Source organism: Sciurus carolinensis, chromosome 6 (assembly GCF_902686445.1).
Source record: "Sciurus carolinensis chromosome 6, mSciCar1.2, whole genome shotgun sequence".
NCBI classification, from domain to species: domain Eukaryota; kingdom Metazoa; phylum Chordata; class Mammalia; order Rodentia; family Sciuridae; genus Sciurus; species Sciurus carolinensis.
Window position 1 is genome coordinate 127,673,423 of NC_062218.1, and position 18,593 is coordinate 127,692,015.

Here is an 18,593-nt window from a genome sequence, read left to right on the forward strand (position 1 = left end):
AAGTCTCTGTAGCCTTCTCTTCCATTAAAAGAAAACACTGACTGCTGTGGTACCTGCTGAACAAATAAAGCGAATGAAAAAGAAAGTTGGCCCTGGACTTAAAGCATGAGGTGTTTCTCAGGAATTAGGATGAACGAGCCAGTGATCAAGGATCCATTGCTAAAACGATAACATTCCCTGAGGATGGGGCCAAGAAGGAAGAGAATTCCAGGTGCATGTGTCCAGTGTGTTCAGTGTTTTCTGATCCTAAGACTAAGATGGGCAGGGAGCAATTACCTATAATAACTGCTCTCACAGAACAGGCAGGATGGCACAGATAACTATGGAAAATAGAGAGTAAATAACATGAGAAATATGCTCTTCTTCTTCATGGAAGGGGAAAATCTCTCCATTCTGATAGGCAGGCCCAATTCTAAAGAGAGGAGATAAGAGATCAGAGGCCATGATCCCAGAATAGAACGTGGTCCTGTTTGGTTACTAATTCACTAAGCAGTAGGAGACGAAAAGCCTGGAGGTATAGTACTTTGGAGACTTGAAAGCAAATAAAAGAACTTTTGTTTAATTCATTCTGCAATTGTGAGCCAAGGGAAAATCAGGGGGAGTGGTGTCCTGAGAACTGGAATGAAAAGAGGAGTCGGATTTCAAAGAGTCCTGATTAGCAGAGCTGAGATTCTAAAACCAGATGGGAGACCGGTTAGAAATTGACTTGCAGCATGTCAGATGATAGGGGTTCAGGAACCCCAACTAAGACATCAGCAGAGAGGCTGGAAAAGGGGATATGATGGGAGGATGCCCAGAGGAAAAGTACCCAGAGCTCATTCATTACTGGAGGGCAGAGACCCAGACTCTGAACCCTGGCTCAGTCAGCCCCCAAACAAATGTCTGCATTTCTTCAATGTCTCAGTGGCCACACAATGAGAACGTGTGACAAAATGACCCAGCCAACCTCCATCCCGGCTGCCTCACTCTTCCAGACTCAAAACAGGTTATGATGGACGGAGGACACACCCACTGCTCCCACTCCCTGAGTGTGTATAGGCAAGAGAAAGGAAGGTCAGATGGGCCATCCACCCTCCCCTTTTTCTGGTGTTCTCATATATCCTGTGCTTCTTCCCTTCTTCTGAAGCAGTCATGTAACCTCTCCTTCCCCCAAGGTTTCCCATGGTGCTTTAGATAAAACCCAACTCCCCCTCCTGGCCATCAAGGCCCAGAGTGCTCTGATCTTGATTTCATTTCTACCTCTTCTAGTGTCCATCTTGTCCTTGCTCACTGTCTCCAGGTCCTATTAATTCCTTCAGAAATGTGCTCAGCACTCCTCCACTACATTTCCTTCCTGAAACTGGGAATACTCTTCTCCCTCCACCCCAGCTGCATCTGATTCATTCCTTAGGCCTGAGATTTCAGTCCTGTCCCCAGTTGTCAGGTTATTCCCCTATTTTCTCTCAAAGCATCCTTTCCCCCAGCCTTTATCACTCTTGTGTTTATTTATTTGACTTTAATCATTTAACATCCATCTTCCTCATTAGACTATGAGCTCTATAATGGCAGGGGCCATATCACCTTATTTATTTGCTGGTCTTTAGGGCCTGGTAGAGGCTGAGGTGTATATATATATACACCACTGAACACCATATATATATGTATATATCTGTTATTTATTTATTTTTTACTAGAATTCATGGGTGAATGGATACCAAGCTCTGCCACACATGCCTGCTGTCCTACTGTCCTCGTCAGTCCATCAAATGTCATACATTGGGACCAATCTGCATTTCAGACTCTTTTCTGGAAAGGAGCCTGGCCTTCCTGGAAATAGAAGACAGTGGCCACCTTTCTGGGAGTGGCTCAGTTTTCTCACAAGCCCTAGTTCTTTTTCACTGTGGTTTTACCTGTGAATGTGTAAAATATTTTCCTGGCCCTGATAAGTGGGAGAGGCTTCCCAGAAGCACTGGCAGGCATAAATCAGAGATAAGTAAGTGGGGTTTTTATCTTTGCCATAGCTTCACAGGAACTGTGTGTATTCCACAGTCCTATTTAGCACAGACTTTGGAAGATAACAACATTCTGTTTTTAGAGGAGCTCTTCATATTACAAGCGTTTACAAAGTGACAGCTTCAACAGCAGAAGGGATTAGTATAAATAGTATGAGATACACAGCACCATGCTATTACACCTAAACATGTGCCCTTCAAGGGCCCAGCAGTAAAGGTCATGCAAAACTAGGAATTCAAAAATTAAAGAATGGGGCATGTGGGCACATGTGCACACAGGTTTGACTGATGCTGTCTTGGAAGATGATTTCCATTTTGTATCTGTGTTTGAGCTGGTGTGTTTGGTGTGTTTGCTTGTGTCACTAATACCTGTAAATGAAATCTGCTTAGATGGAGCAAGCCTGCCCTTGCTAGGTGAAACATCTGATGCCCAGGTTCGTTATAGCACTGATCTGCCACCTTGCTGCATAACAGAATAATCTGAGGGACTTTTAAAAGCCCCAATGCACAGCCCATGCCCTAGATAATTCCTCAGAATCTTCAGAAAGAGGTCCACACAGTACTACATTTTAAAGCACCCCCAGGTGACTACAGTTTGAGAACCTCAGTGTAAAGCCTTTTGAGATTCAGAGGAGTGTCCTTAATTAGGTATTTCATGACTCCAAACATGAATTGAGGCCTCCTTGCCAGACAGAGTTCATTAATTAAAATAGAGGGAGGGGAGCTCACACTGGTAGTAACAAGGTAGTAGCTAAGAGCATCAACTCTGACACCAGACCACTCAGAATCAAATCCTGATGTTACAGAGCTGGGGCCTTCTGAGAAATTGAGGCAGCACAAAGACTCCCCATCAAACCCAGACTCTTGTGATCAAGTCAGAAAAGATTTCAGACATGTCACTCAGAGTAACAGGAATGAGTGAATTAAAGGACTAGGAAAAGGGAAAGGAGACATTCTCAAGGGAGGGAGTGGGTCCTTCCAGAAAGAGTCACCAGTCTAAAGTCTGTAGGCATGTAGCTACCCACCTTTTACAATTGGTATCATTAGTAGTGTGGGCAGATTTGAACTTGGTCTATAAAGAAATATTTAATAAAATTCAAATATTTGTTAATTCATGATTTAAAAAAAGGTATTACACACACTATCACTATGACTACCATTTTCTTTCCTAGCAAATGAACAATGGGAAAATAAAGTTACTATACATTTGGTTGACTAGCAGAAAATTAGGGTAAGAATAGTAAGATTATGTGGTTACTCCAAGGCACCTGACTCTGATACAGTGTTGCTTAACATGAGGGTTGATGGAAACTGCCTGCATTATAACCAGTGGAGGAGCCTCTTCAGAAGGCATATTCATGTGCTTCAGCCCAAATCTACTGAATCTGAATCCTTGGAATGGGGTCCAGGAATGTGACCTTTCAACCAACTTCATTACAGTTTGAAAACTCCCACAACTGGAATTGAAATAGCAGGGTTAGACAACCTGAGCAGCAACCCTCAGGAAGTTGAATGCAACTTCCTGAGTATAAGCCATAAGGTAAATGTGAATTAAGTGTGTGCGGGGGCTTGTTGTACATTTACTGGTGATTCTTTATCATGCCCCTAAGCCTTGACTGGATTTTACTGGAATTAAACATGAAGAGTTAAAAGTGATGTAATTATCTTAATCTTTAATCATCATCCTCAGTAGATCCAAACCTGTTATCTTGATACCTAGCAAGAGAAGATTATAAAATTATGGCAGTTTGTACTTGCATTGGTCCTAATTTATTATTTGGGCAGAATTTTCAGAAAAAAAAATTTAATTGAAAGTTTGTTATTGCAGTTATATACCTAGAGTTTAAAGAGTAAGTAAATAATATAACCTCTGAAAAATCTTCTTAGTTATTTCAAGGAAAAAAGCTAGGTTGTATTTAATATCTATAGACATCAAATCTAATGTGAGGAAGGAGAAACTATAACTTTAAATGATGATATAAATGATGTTGAAGAAGAGCATTACTAAACTGAGAAAATTAATAAACTTTAAGGACATACTGGATGCCCCAAATGATAAGAAAGGTAGGTAGGTGGTTATATGTGAGAATGAGGTTGCTGCAGTTCTCAGAAAGACATGTGGAAGGTGAATGTCTCCTGCAGGACAGAATGAGAAGCTCCAGTGACCAGCTTTCCAGTGAAACTATTGAATCTCTTCAAAATAGAACCATTTAAATGGAATGGACATGACCCTACAGACACATAGCAATAAGCCATTTATTCAAGAAAAACTACAAAACTTTATCGAAACACTAATTCTGTATTATTTGAACCCAGGACATTCCCTCCTTCCTTACCCCAGACTGCACTTCAGACTGTGGCAGTCAATGCCACAGCATCCCCTCTCTTCCTGACTCCCAGTCAGAGGAATTTCTTTCAATGAGGAGCAGGACTTCAGCATTTCTCAGTTCACCCCAGTTACCTGTTGCTGAGGCTATGTCCCAGCTGGATGCACTGGAGAGGTGGAGGAACATTCTTCATCTATAGCCCCACCTCAAACATTGGAGTTTCCATCTTGGGCATAGCCTTCTAAGAAAAGTGGTGTTCTTACCATCCTTGCCTGGCTGGTGAGGTGGTGGTTCCACACCAGGAGAGGTAAGCAGAGGGAGCAATAGGCTACTGACCCTTCCCAACCCTACTGAGCACTCAGCTCCTAGATGTGTCACTCAAAGTGAAGCCTGTCATTGTCCCATCCCAGCTAAAGAACCCTGCCCTCGCAAAGGGATTTTATTTGCAGGGGGAGCAGACCATAAAACAGACAACTCTTAATCATTTCCAAAAGGAACTGACTTCATTGGAATAGAGTGAAAATGTTCAAAGATGCTCTCAAGAACAGTGGAAGTTGTGATGAATAGCCATTGGAAGGAGGTTTACGAATCTAATGAGGATATAGCCTCAACTGTAAGATAGCTAGTTTGTAGTAGAAAACTGCAGATAATACAACTCGGAGGAGCCTTCCAGGGGTCAGAACAAATATCAGACACAAACCTCAGAAATTATTCTTTCCATGGAGATATAATTTAATTGGATTAGTTTGTAGAGCAATTTATGCCCAGAGCATTGTTGAAAATAATAGAAAACCATGGAGTTAACACTTGTATGTAAACAGGGAAAGAGAGAAAGAGAACACAATACTACTGTCATCCCAGGATAACTGTGGCCATAACTCAGCTGAGGAGCAACATCAGAGGCATAATGTTGTGCAAGGGTGAAGTAGACTTCACTAAAGTAATCTAGTCAGCCATAAAAATCAGGTAACAGTCAAAAATTCCAGAGAGGAGTGATGAGTACCCAGAGCTGATACAATAAAAAGAAAAGAAAAGAAGAGAAAAGGAAGCAACACAAATTGCTTGTAAGAGACCTGAAGTTCTATTTATCAGAAAAACACTTCAAAATAATCATTATAAATATGTTCACAGAACAAAAGAAAAGCATGATTTTTAAAGGAAAAAAAGATAAGATGGCAATGTTATATCAAATACAGAATAAAGATTATGATTAAAAAAACAAGTAGAAATTCTGGGATTAAAAAGTATAATAACTGAAGTAAACATGCTACTAGAGGGGCACAATAATTTATTTTTAACTGGCAAATGCAAAGATTAGCAAGCTTGAAGATAGGCAAATAGAATTTATTTAAACCAAAAAAAAAAAAAGAGAGAGAGAGAGAAAAGAAAAGAAAAAAACAGAGCAAAAGAGAGTGAGATAAACATGCACAGAACCTCAGAGAAATGTGGGAGACCAGCAAGTGCCCAACATCATGTAAAGGGAGTACTGGAAGGAGAGGAAAGAGAACAGTTGAAATGTTTGTTGTTGTCATTCGTATTTTTAAATTGCAGAAAACTTCCCCCTGGTTGTTAAAAACAACAAACAAACAAACAACAAAAAACCCCAATTACCTACATATTTAGGAAGCCCAATGAACTAAAAGAAGGATAAACACAAAGAAACTCACTATAAGACACTTCATAAAAAAATTCTGAAGTCAAAGAAAAAGGAGAAAGAAGAAGGAGAAAAAATTACTCATCACTTAAAAATTAACCCCAATAAAATTAACAGCAGAAACACTGGAGGCCAGAAGGCAGTGAGAACATTCAATATTCCCAGAGAGGGAATCCCATCACCAAGAATCCTACTTTCAGCAAAGCTGCCTTTGTTTTATTCATTAATTTACATTTATTTATTTATTTATTATTTTTATTTATATACAACTCCAGGATACACCCTGTCATAATCACAGAAGCATATTACCTTTGAAAAATTAGTGTGATATAAAGACTTTACAAGGCAAAGAAAAGTGAAGAGAATTGTTGCTAACAGAACTGCTTCCTTTAGAAATGCTAAGGGAAGTTCTTCAGGTTGAAAAGACATGATCCCAGATGGTAAATTAAAACCAGATGATAAAACAAAGAACATCAGTAACAAACTATATAATTATAAAATAGCATAAATGCAGTTTTCTTGTTTCTGATAGATGATTTTTAAAAAACCAAAGATGTTAACTAACATGTACATAATAAAGTGTTGAACCTGTAGTATGTAATAGATGTGTAGCATATTTGCCAAGAACAGCATGAAGGAGGTTTATAGGAGCAAAGCTAAAGAAATTATGAAAGGTGGTAAAGTAATAATTACAACAATGTATTGGTAAGTTTATAATAGTAATAATGTAGATAACAATGATCCTACAGAAAAAGGAGGGCAAGAGCAGAACTATGTAGGAATAACACACACACCACACACAACTTTCCTTCACTAAAATTAAGCTAATATAAATTTGAACCTGCTTCTGATAATTAAGACATATATGAAAAATCCTAAAGCAACCTCTAAAAATATAATTAAAAATATAAGATGAAAGTAGGATTGGGGATGTAGCTTAGTGGTAGAGCACTTAGCCCCTAGCACTGCCAAAAAAAAAAAAAAAAAAAAGAAAGAAAGCAAAAGAAAATGTGTGTGTGTGTGTGTGTGTGTATGTGTATGTGTGTGTGTGTGTGTTGTGTGTATAATGAAAAGAGCTCAAGAATTAAAATACAGTTTTTATTTATCATTTGAGAATAATAAAACATTAGCACAGATAGAGTAACATGGATGGTAAATGCTAAGTAAGTGCTAATGGAGTTTGCTTTAGATAGGAGGAGGCCAGGACTTTTCTTCCTGTGGCTGTTTCTGCCAGAAAACGGTTCTGAAGGTTATAGTCTTTCCAAAGTTCCTCTAAAAGGAAGCCTTTTTTCCTGGGCTCTGAAGCAGTTTTATTTTTATGTAAAGTGGTGCCAATTGTAAAACTGACAAATATTTTATTTGTATTGTATTCAGAAGTGAAATATGTAAAAAGAAGATGGTGTATTTATCTTAGTAATTGGTGTGATCATTTTAACCTGTCTAACCTGAGAGGTTTTAGTTTATTGGGTGATAATAGCTTCTCTTTTCTTCGAAAATAAGGTTACTTTCTACCTTGGCACTAGCAAAAAATTCCTGACACTGAGGACACTAATTAGAGCTGAGTGTCTTCTTTGATACTGCCCCTGTCTAATATGCATTTTTATTTCTTGAAAGATTGAGAGTTGCATAATTAGCTGACTATATTTAGTACCAGGGAGTTGTTACTGACATTAATTTTGAAAAGTAATGATTGTTTCTCCCACAACGATTGAGGCAGATATATCTTTAAAAAAATCTAATCATTTAAGAAAAGGTTAAAAGTAACATATAGGAACTATATGCAGAAAGTTAGAACAAAATTCTGGGAAAAAAAAAATAAGTACCATAAGACTTTAAAAGATTTGGCAGATGAAATGCAGTCCTAAATAGAAAGACACTATGTTAGATTAGATTTCATTTTCTTTGTATTATTTTATAATTTTAATTTAATTCCAAAATCCTAATGGAATTTTGGGGGACATTTTTAAATAATTTAAAAACTCATATATGTAAAAAATTAGAGTAAACAAAGGAAGTTTACAAAAGATTAGTGGGACTAGCTTGTATTGCAAGATAATAAAATACATTGAATTGCATTTCTATACTCACATGATGAATCAGCTGAAAGAGAATTTAGAAAAACTATCCTATTCACAATAACCTCAAAACAAACAATACTTGGGAATCAATCTAAAAAAAGAGGTGAAAGACCTCTATACTGAAAACTATAAAACACTAAAGAAAGAAATTGAGGAAGCTCCTAGAAGATGGTAAGATTTTCCATGTTCTTGGAGAGGCAGAATTAATATTGTCAAATTGCCATACTGTGGGGCTTGGGTTTTAGCTCAGTGGTAAAGTGCTTGCCTAGCACCTAAGAGGCACTGAGTTCGATCCTCAGCACCACATAAATAATAAATAAATAAATCTAATAAAGGTATTGTGTCCATCTACAACTAAAAAAAAAAAAAAAAAATTTAAAAAAAATTGTCATACTACCAAAAGCACTATACAGATTCAATGCAATTCCCATCCAATTCCAATGATGTTCTTCATGAAAATAGAAAAAGCAGTCATGAAATTTATTTGGAAACTAAGAGACCCAGAATAGTCAAAGCAATCCTTAGAGGGAAATGAGAAGCAGGAGACCTCACAATACAGAACTTAAATTATACTACAGAGCTATAGTAACAAAACAACATGGTATCAGCATTAAAACAGACTTGAAAACAAATGGTACAGGAGGGAAGACACAGAGACAAATCCACATAAACACAGTTACCTCATACTAGGAAAAAACTCTAAAAACATACATTGGAGAAAAGAGAGCCTCTTCAACAAATGACAATGGAAATCCATATGTAGTAGAATAAAATTAAACCTATCTCTCACCCTGCACAAAATGCAGCTCAAAGTGGATCAAGGACTTAGGAATTAGCTCAGAACCCTAAACCTACTAGAAGAAATGTAGGCCTGACACTACAACATATCAGTTCAGGAACTGACTTTCTTAACAAAAGTCTTAAAGAGCAAGCAGTAAAACCATTAATCATTAAAAAAACTTCTTCAGCAAAGGAAACAATCAAGAACTTGAAGAGGGAGCTTACAGATTGGGAGAAAATCTGTGCCACCTGCACCTCAGAATATTAATTTCCAGGATATTTAAAAACTCAAAAAAACTTAATACACACACACATACACATGCACACACACACTAATCCAATCAATAAATGGACAAAGGAATGGAACAGACACTTTACAGAAGAAGAAATAAGATTGGTAAACAAATGTATGAAAAAAAAAGTTCAACATCTCTAGCAATTAGAGAAATGCAAATTAAAACTACACTGAGATTCCATCTCACTTCAGTCAGAATGACAATTATCAAAAACACAAGTAACAATAAATGTGTGAGGATGTGGGGAAAAAGTATACTCATACATTGCTGGTGGGACTGCAAATTGGTGCAATCACTCTGGAAAGCAGTATGAAGACTCCTCAGAATACTTGGAATGGAACCACCATTGGACCCAGTTCACTGTAATCAAGAAAATGAAAACCTTTATGTATCATTTTGTTTATTACCAGGTTGAACATGGTATTGTTGTGCCAAAGGCTTGAGATCCCACAAGGACCACCAGAGACCACGATCAATGCAAGAGGCAAAGAGTCATTTATTAGCGAGTTCGAACCCGGTCCTCTGCGTCCTTAATCAATGACGCTAGGAGAGGCCCCGAGCCCTCGTCAGCAGGGTTTTTATAAGGAAAAGCAAGCAGTTTTACAGTGTTCTTCTAATTGGCTAACATTCGAACAGCTAAACCTCCCCTGGTTGGGTCCGGTCAATCTATTTGATTTTCATTGGGTCCGGCCAGAACTGGACGGTCCTAGAGGAAGAAGGGAGGAGGGAAAGGGGTGAACTATCAGGAGCTGAGTCGGGGCTAGGCCCTGCTCTCGTCCTTGACGGATAAGGTCTCCAGGCAACTGCACATTCCTCGGACAAATGTCTCTTAACAACCTTGGTAAGCACAGGGGCCCAGCAGTCCTGTTTATCCTTGAGACAGTTAGACAGATACCACCCTGCTCTCACAGTATAAGTCTGTTTCCTATTACTATAATGAAACATCTGTGATAATTTATAAAGACAAAAGATTAATACTGGGTCAAAGTTTGAAAAATTCCACTCCAAGACCAGGTGAGCCTTTTGCTATGGTCTTTTTTACCAGGAGGTGGCATATCATGGGAGGTGTGATAGTCAAGCAAGCATCTCACCTCATGGTCAGGAAGCAAAGAGGAAGACAAGGGGCCCCACAATTCCCCTTCCGAAGAACTCACCCAAACCCCTAAAGACCTCCCACTAGGCCCACCTCCTAAGAGGTCCCCCCTTTCCCCAATAGCACCACTTTGAGGACCAAATCTTTAATGAATGAACCTTTGGGAATATCCAACATTCAAAATACAGCAGATTTTTTTTTCATCGCAAATTTAGAAAGCTTGATGAAATGTTGCTCAGTAAATATCCACATTTATTACTGTGCACAAAAGAGTCTTGTCTGGATTTGTCCCTGGCAGTTAACCTGTGACTCACCCTGCTCTCGAGGACCCATACTTTCTCTCTTTCCCTCTCAATTCTCTGCACACTGGCTTTTGTCCTCCGTTCCTGTCCCCTAATCTACATGTGTAGTGCCTCATTCCAGACTTCCCCTTCCACTTTAACAACCAAAAAAGCAGAAAGGAAAGGGAACATGTATTTCTCTTCTGCATCATTCAGGCAAAAAGGAACACATTTCCATGACCCCCTCAGGGATACTTCCCTTCTGACTCCATTTGGTCACAACTTGTCAGGTGCCCAGGGCTAACCCTAGTCACTGGTAAGGGATATGAAATTTTTACTGTTGGCTTAAAATAGCCAAGACTTATCTTCTGTACCTGAAGTAAATCTGATATGCTACTGGGGAATATAAATTGATACAACTTCCCAGGCAAACTTATCAAGAGCCTTAGAACTATATAGACACATTAATCCATAATTCAGCTTCTTCCTGAGGGGAAAGAATTGTATGAACTCATAGTTGCACCTACAAGGTTGCTTATCACTTAGTATTTTATAAAAATGAAAATAACAAATAAGTCACTTGTTCAAAAATAAGAGGTTGGTTGAATAACTAAGAAGAGCATTTTAAGGTAGATTATTATGGAACCATCAAAATTTTACATATTTTGTATAAATATATTTATATGGACATTTATTCATGTTCTATTAAACAGAGGCATGATGCTAAAATATTTCTCATCTTTTTCAAATATATGTAAAGTTAAGAAGGATGTATACCACCATATTAGCAATAGCCTTTGTCAGTGGTCCTGTGATTACAGAGATTTTAACTTTTATACAGTATTTTAGTACTATTTTCCAGAATTTTCTATAATAGAGTTTTTTTTAGAATTAAAATGAAACAATAGGAAAAATTTTAAAATAACTAGTTTTTTAGCTTCTTTCTTTCAAGTTCAAAGAAGGAACTAATAAGTATACTGGCCTAGGATGCTTTTCTCAGTGAAGAAGAGACTGCTTCATCTCTAAGCTGTCAGGCACAGGATTCTGGCATAGCACACTGCGCCTGGGGAAGACTGGCTCCTTCCTCTGAAGAACCTGAGGACCATCATCATTTCCTCAGTGAATTTTCTCTCCCCCATTCAGTTCCTAAAATGAAATGAAGTGACTTTGCATTATTTTTAAATGGAAATTAAATAGGCAATACACATTATTCTGAGAAAGAACCAGCAGCACAGAAAGAAACTTAAGGGGAAAAAATCTATAGGGATTGCTCTGCTGTGCCCTTCCGCCATGATGCTTGCTCCATCTCGGGTCTAGAGCTATGTAGTTGACCAACCATGGGCTGAACCAAAATAAAACTTTCCCTCCTCTAAGTTGCTCCTGTCAGGTATTTTGTTCTCACGGACAAAAAATCCCAACAAATACAGAAGAGTTTCAATGACAATCATACTAATGAGAGCTTCCAGCCACAGTATTCTTATTCTGTGGCACCTTGCTAAATTCTTTGCATATTTTATCTCATTTAATCCATATGAGTATCTTGATAAGTGATACTATTTTAATGCTCACTGATACTATTTTAATGCTCATTTTTTAGGTAACTTTGTTCAAGGTCATAGGTCTGAGGAAGTAGCAGAGACCAAACATTGTATGTAATGCTCTGAAGTGTAAGCTGTCAAACTCATCACTGTGTTGCTCTGTAAACTAGGACAAGGGATGCACAGTCCATCCTATATGGCTGAGAAGCAGAGCCAAAGAAGTTACAGTATCTTTTGTTCTATATACCTCCTAAGGAATAGTGAGAGAGACCATGAAAGATAAGCCATCAAAATTGAGGACCAGTGTGTGTGCATATCTCTGCCAGTATCTGTGTGTGTGAGAGCACTGGGTGAAGAGCATGAGTGTTTCACTTGGTTGCTCAGAAGAAGAAGTCAACTAAATTGCAATCACATTTCTCAAATCCTGTGTCACAGTTTAGATCTGGAGTATTCCCCAAAGTCCTATCATTAAAGGCTTGGTTACCTTTATGTACCTGAAGTACGTTGGAAATAGTAGAACCTGTAGGAGGGGGAGCTTGTGGAAGGAAGTTAGGTTAGCAGGGACAAGTCCTTGAAAGGGCATCAGGAGCCCAGGCTCTTTGCTTCCCGGCTTCCACAAGGTGAGATGCTCCTCTGTCACATCCACTCTCTCCATGATGTTCTGCTTGACCCAAAATCAATGAAGTCAATCAGTCATGGGACCAAAACCTCTGAAATCAAGTGTCAAAATAAAACTTTCCTCCTTTTAATTTGATTTTCTCAGGTATTTTATCACAGAAAGACTGTCCCTTGTAGGACAGTCTTCCCGTTTAAGCATCCATATTGCAATCCTTGGTCCCTGATCCACAAAGTTGTGGGAATGTCACCCTATGGTCATGAGTTTTTCATGTGTAAACATACACTTACTCACTCAAGTACTAAGACCTGTCACTTTAAGTTGTTTTAGCTCAGAGGGTTGAACAGGTACACTTGAATGAGTCCTGTACTTGGGTGGCCCTACCTGATCTCCTGGGCACATTACTTTATAGAAGGGTTTTCCTTCTGGGGTTTTTATGTTGAATGTTAAGCCTAAGAGCAAGTTAGACATGAAATTGCCATGGTGCCATTCATTCAACAGCTTTTGTTAAAGGCCTTACTATAAAACATTAACAGAAAAGATGGAATTGGTCTTCCAAGTTTCTTTGTATGAATATTGCATCTTGATGTTCTATGATTTATAGAAATGTCTTTCCAAATTCCCTGAAAAATCCTCAAAACAAGTCCAGATAGCATTCATAAGTATTTATAGGATAATATTTATAGGAAGGTTATAATAAGCTTCCTGTTTTGAGATGGAAAGATTTTCCTTTTATCATCTGATGGTAGCTATGTAGGGGTTAAGATCCTTCATGGTTATCACATTTAGTATTAGTAAACCTTTTTCTGATCTGAGATATCCACAGCATACCTGGCATCCAGAGACTTGATGTGTTCCACCACATGTGTTTCTGCTGTGAAGAAACAATTGCACATCTTGTGTTGCCTCTATTTACATTGGGTTCCAAAAGTCAACAAAATATTTTTAAGAGACATTACATTCTCATCTTCATTCCACAGCTCATCAGCTTCTAATCCGTAAAAATTTAGAAAAGGCAGTTTGCTAAAGAGGAAAAGCCAACATAGGTGTGAAAATGCTCAAAAATATGTAAATCAAAAGAAGACTGAGATAACCATTTTCATCTTTTGCATTGGCACACATTTTTAAGTGAAAATACCTCAGTTGGCAATGGTGAGGTGAAACCAGCATTTGTCTGGCAGAAACATAAATTGGATCTACAATTTCTGATGGGGGCCTTGGCAAGATGTAACAAAAGTTCTAAATAACGTGTGTATCTTTGACTCAAACTTCTGCATCTTGGAAGTTTTATAAGAAGATAACCATATACAAGTTACATATTTCAAAATCTTAATTAAAATGTCATTTAGAATATTGAAGAAGTGGAATAAATTTCAAATATTAATGAAGTCAACTTTGACACCATACACTATTAATTACATAGAATAAGCTCAACTGATGTGAAAGAATATTCACAATATGTCTTTAGGGGGAAAATGGGTTATAAAATATGCATTCCATTATACCATTTGATTTTATATAATGCATTAGGTGAATGTGTATAAAATAGAGAATGGGTAGGGAAGAAACAGACTGGAAAAATACTTCAGATAATATTATCTATGACCCATTCATCAGAGTGGGATTAGGTGTTAAGAATTGACTGAGGAGCCAGGCACAGTGGTACATGCCCGAGGTAGGTCCCAGGTATTTAGAGGATAAGGCAGGAGGATCACAAGTTCAAGACCAGCCTCAGCAACTCAGTAAGACTCTGTCTCAAAATAAAAAATAAAAAATAAAAAGGGACTGCAGAGGTAGCTCAGTGTAAAGCACCTTTGGGTTTAATTCCTAGAACAGAGGTAAGAAGAGGGATGAAGTGGGGAGGGGAGGCCAAGAATTGGCTGAGGAAAGGTATAATGAAAAAATGTTATTTTGTGGCATGAATTTCTGCGTGAAAATAATTGTGCATGACTTCCATGAACCAGTCAATGCCTTGTAGAAAGCTGATATTTAATTTCCTGCAATTGTAAATCCAAATACAGATTCCTACAAGTCCTGATGTCAGGGTCTCAGTCAATAATAGTCTATGAGACTGGCCAGTCCCCCTCTCTGAAGCCCTTGGTATTCATTAAAGCTACATTATGATGATTACTTAATATGTTTTGAACTCAGTGTCAAGCACTATCTGGTATAAATTCATATAATCCTTGTACTAACCCTATGATCTAGGCACAATCAATCCCCTTATTGCTGAAAAAACCAAGCTTGAGAGAGGTCAGGAGTTCTGCCCAGGTCAGAGCAGTCAGGGCCAGAGAAAAGACTGAAATCCAGCTCTGTGCAGCTATATACCTTTGACTATAACCTCTCTCTAACATCTTCTCAACTCACAGATACACTGACAAAATAATCTCTTTGGCAAAAAAGCAACAAAAACGAAAACCTCTCTTTGACCCTTCAACTCCATTATGCTTGTTTTCCTCTTTCTGGCTAATTGAAATCCAACTAAGTACTTCATTATACGTATCTGATAACATCAGGTGATCAAAGAGGAAAGGGAAGACATTTGCCAAAACTTCTTTATGTGTGTTTATAAGAACAAGCAACTTGGCAAAAGGAAAGAGACAGAGTGAAACTGATGTGTTTTGCATAAATATCATTATTCTTATACCTTGCAGTTGAGCAAATACTGACTTATATATTGTCTGAGGAGCCTTGGGGGAGAAATTAGCATGAAAACCATTTGTTTCCTAAGTACACAATTTAACTGACAGAACCTGGCTGAAATAAAGATGGCACAGTGAAATTAATCTGATAATAGACACCTATGAGATGAAAAATGGATAAAACCTAGAAATGCTGTATAGTTGTTCAACAATCCAGTGAGTGTCCCACCCCTGAGGCCTGAAACAATGCTCTTCACTTTGCTTACTTGCCTTAGGGCAGAATGTTAGGAATTCAGAAAGAGGTGAATAGTGATCTGAGCGGGGCTGCCTAAAAATCCAAGGGATATCACTAGACCCAGAAATAGCAATTGCAAAGCCAGGCGGAAATACCCCAAAACTACTCCTTCTCAAAGTCAGGCCCTTCTGCATTCATCAAACCTCATCTCATTCCCAGGATCTAGTTTGAAATGATACAGAAAAGTGGCCTTACTGTTACCTGCATGCATCCCAGCAACTCTATAATTGCACAGTTTCCTAGAGTTCAGTTGTGTTGTATTTGCACTATAGCAACCAGTCCGAGGCTGAGAAGGCCCTGATTCCTATCACTTTTCTGGATAGCCCAGAAAAGTGCATCAGATAAGGGGATGACTTTGACAGTTAGATTGTAGATCAGATAGCTGGTCAAATTCTGTGGGTCCCCAGCTCTGAAAACCCCCTTTAGCATTGCCTCACCATGTCATGTCCCCCTTTTGTGTGCTTTGTCTTTTTAAACAGCAAGTCATCATCAAGGCCTGGCATTGTCCCCATCCTCCTGCTCAGCCAAGGAGGAAAAGATTCTGAGATGGGCTGACAAAATTTCCAGCTCCTGCTCAAATCTGCTGTCTACTGGGGGGGCAGATATAGCCGGCTGATCACAGGGTTGGCAAAGAGAAGCAGACTAAGAACTGATAGTCTGCATCCATTTCTAACTACCCTGGGAAGAATTCCCAAACAGCATCATTTAGAAAGAAACCAGAAAATGACTTTTTCCTGACATAGCCTGCAGCTCGTCACAAAATCCATATGTGTCATTCCAAAAATCACTTTTAATTGTAGACTTTGTTTTTCTTCTTAATGATGTTGTTTGGATATTTAGATTTTAGGAATATAAGGAGTGCTTAAACACTCAATAGCTTTATATGTCTGCTTCTGTTATAAATAATACTATGTTAATCTTTTTTAATTATTTTTTTTATTTTTACAGACTGCATTTTGATTCATTGTACACAAATGGGGTACATCTTTTTGTTTCTCTGGTTGTGCATGATGTAGATTCAAATCATTCACTATGTTAACCTTTATGGCTTTGAAAACATCTTTTCTCTACTATGCAATTGATCAGCATAGCCCAAGGAAGTAATTTAAATTATACTGAAAAAACTGGAATGGAATTCAACAAACTTCAATTCATTCTCCTTATGAATCATGAAGGAGACACAAAATAGGTATTCTGTAAGATTTTTGTAGAAATAATTGATTCTCGATTAGTAAATTAGAACAATAGGAGAAAATAAGAGTACCTTTCTCAGAATGCAAATGACCAACCAATTACGCAAAGTAAGCTCTAATCAATCTTAGCAAGGTATTGAAACTCTCTAAGACCCAGTTGTTTCATCTGTAAAATCAACATGGATATTACTGCATGAGTATTAAATTTTAAAAAGGAGGGCCTGGTGCATAGTAAGCACTTTTCACTCACCACCACCACTGTTGTTATTGCCACCTTTATTTCAAACATCTATGCTTGTAGAAAACACCGATGTCAAGGAAGATGGAAACAGTAAACTATGTGAATTCTCTTATAGGAAAAGGACAGTGAAGCAAGACCTATATTCTGGATTGGTAGGTCTTCTGATCACATATCTCCCATCTCCTCTCAAGGAGGTGTTTTTTAAATGTGCATCTCTCTCCATACAAGGATTTGAGAAAAGTCATGATGCTACCTGTCAAACCCATATCCCTTGACCTGAAACATGCCTCATGCTCAGGCAGCACATGATTAGAATTGGGAAGCCAGATGAGTAACTGCATTGCACCCTCAAGCCATCATCTGTCTATGTCTCTGGATGATGCAAATCTCAAATGTCATTTTCAGTGAGTACAAATGAATAGACTTGTTTACTCTAAAAAAACACATTTTATAGACACTCAAGTCCCTTGAAATTCTGCCTCTTTGAATGTTGTGATCCAATCTGTTTCCTACAAACAACCTTGAATGTCTCATATATGGATTCTCATTTGCCATTCATTCATCTACATTTTCTTATTCTTTTTGTGTGAGGTAAAGACCTGGTCTTGGCCTATAAGCTTATGGTGATCAAGAAATAGTATTATGGCTTCATTTGAAGGAGGAGGGGTTTACTTCATTACAGTATTCTCCATAAAAGATTCTCTTTGTGGAATACCCATTTTCAAAATCACTGGTCCCTCTTATGCCTATAACTACACGAGGCTCCCTATAAATGCCCAGGTCTGGGCCCCACATCTCTCTGTTGTATGAGATGAAATGAAGATTAGGTGTTCTTAAAGGCAGGCTCTTTAGGTTCTCAAGTGGAATGTACACATGGATACAGCATTTAGGAATTGACAGTGCTTTAGGCAAGGCTTTGAATACCTGTTGGTTCACATGATATAACTAATCGCAGTGGATAAAGGGGAAAAAGTGTTGAATGTGGCTTCCTGGATTCCAGCCCTGTGTTGATGCACAACCCCACACATGACAGTATCAGCTTCTTGAAGCCTGGGGTGCCCATTAAGTCAATCACAACTAATAAGTAATAATGGCATCAATAGTTACATCATCCTTGAATGAAATATTTGTGCACATCTTCATGCACAGACTACATTGCCCTCTGCAAGTCTTTTTTTTTTCTTTACATACAAACAGTAATAACACAGCTTGTGGATCTGAAGAGCAATTATCAAAGGGGGGAAAGAGACTTTTTAAAATGTGAAGTAAAATTGTAAGCTTACATTCATTTTTGATGTGGGTCTGTCTGACATACCAAATCCTTATTTGGCAAGAATATGATTAGTCTTGCAGGGATGCTGGCCAGCACCTTTAAGTTGTAGCAAATGAAGATATTATATCACCATGTGAGTTAAGGCATTAATGGCTCATGAAAATATTCCTTGGGAGAGACTGGAACACTATGGAGAGCAATTAAACAATCAGAAACTTCAGTGCCAAAGTTCTGTGCATTTGGTAAAGTTACCTTGCTAGTATTCTTAGTGATAAATTGCTGTTGACAAAAATAC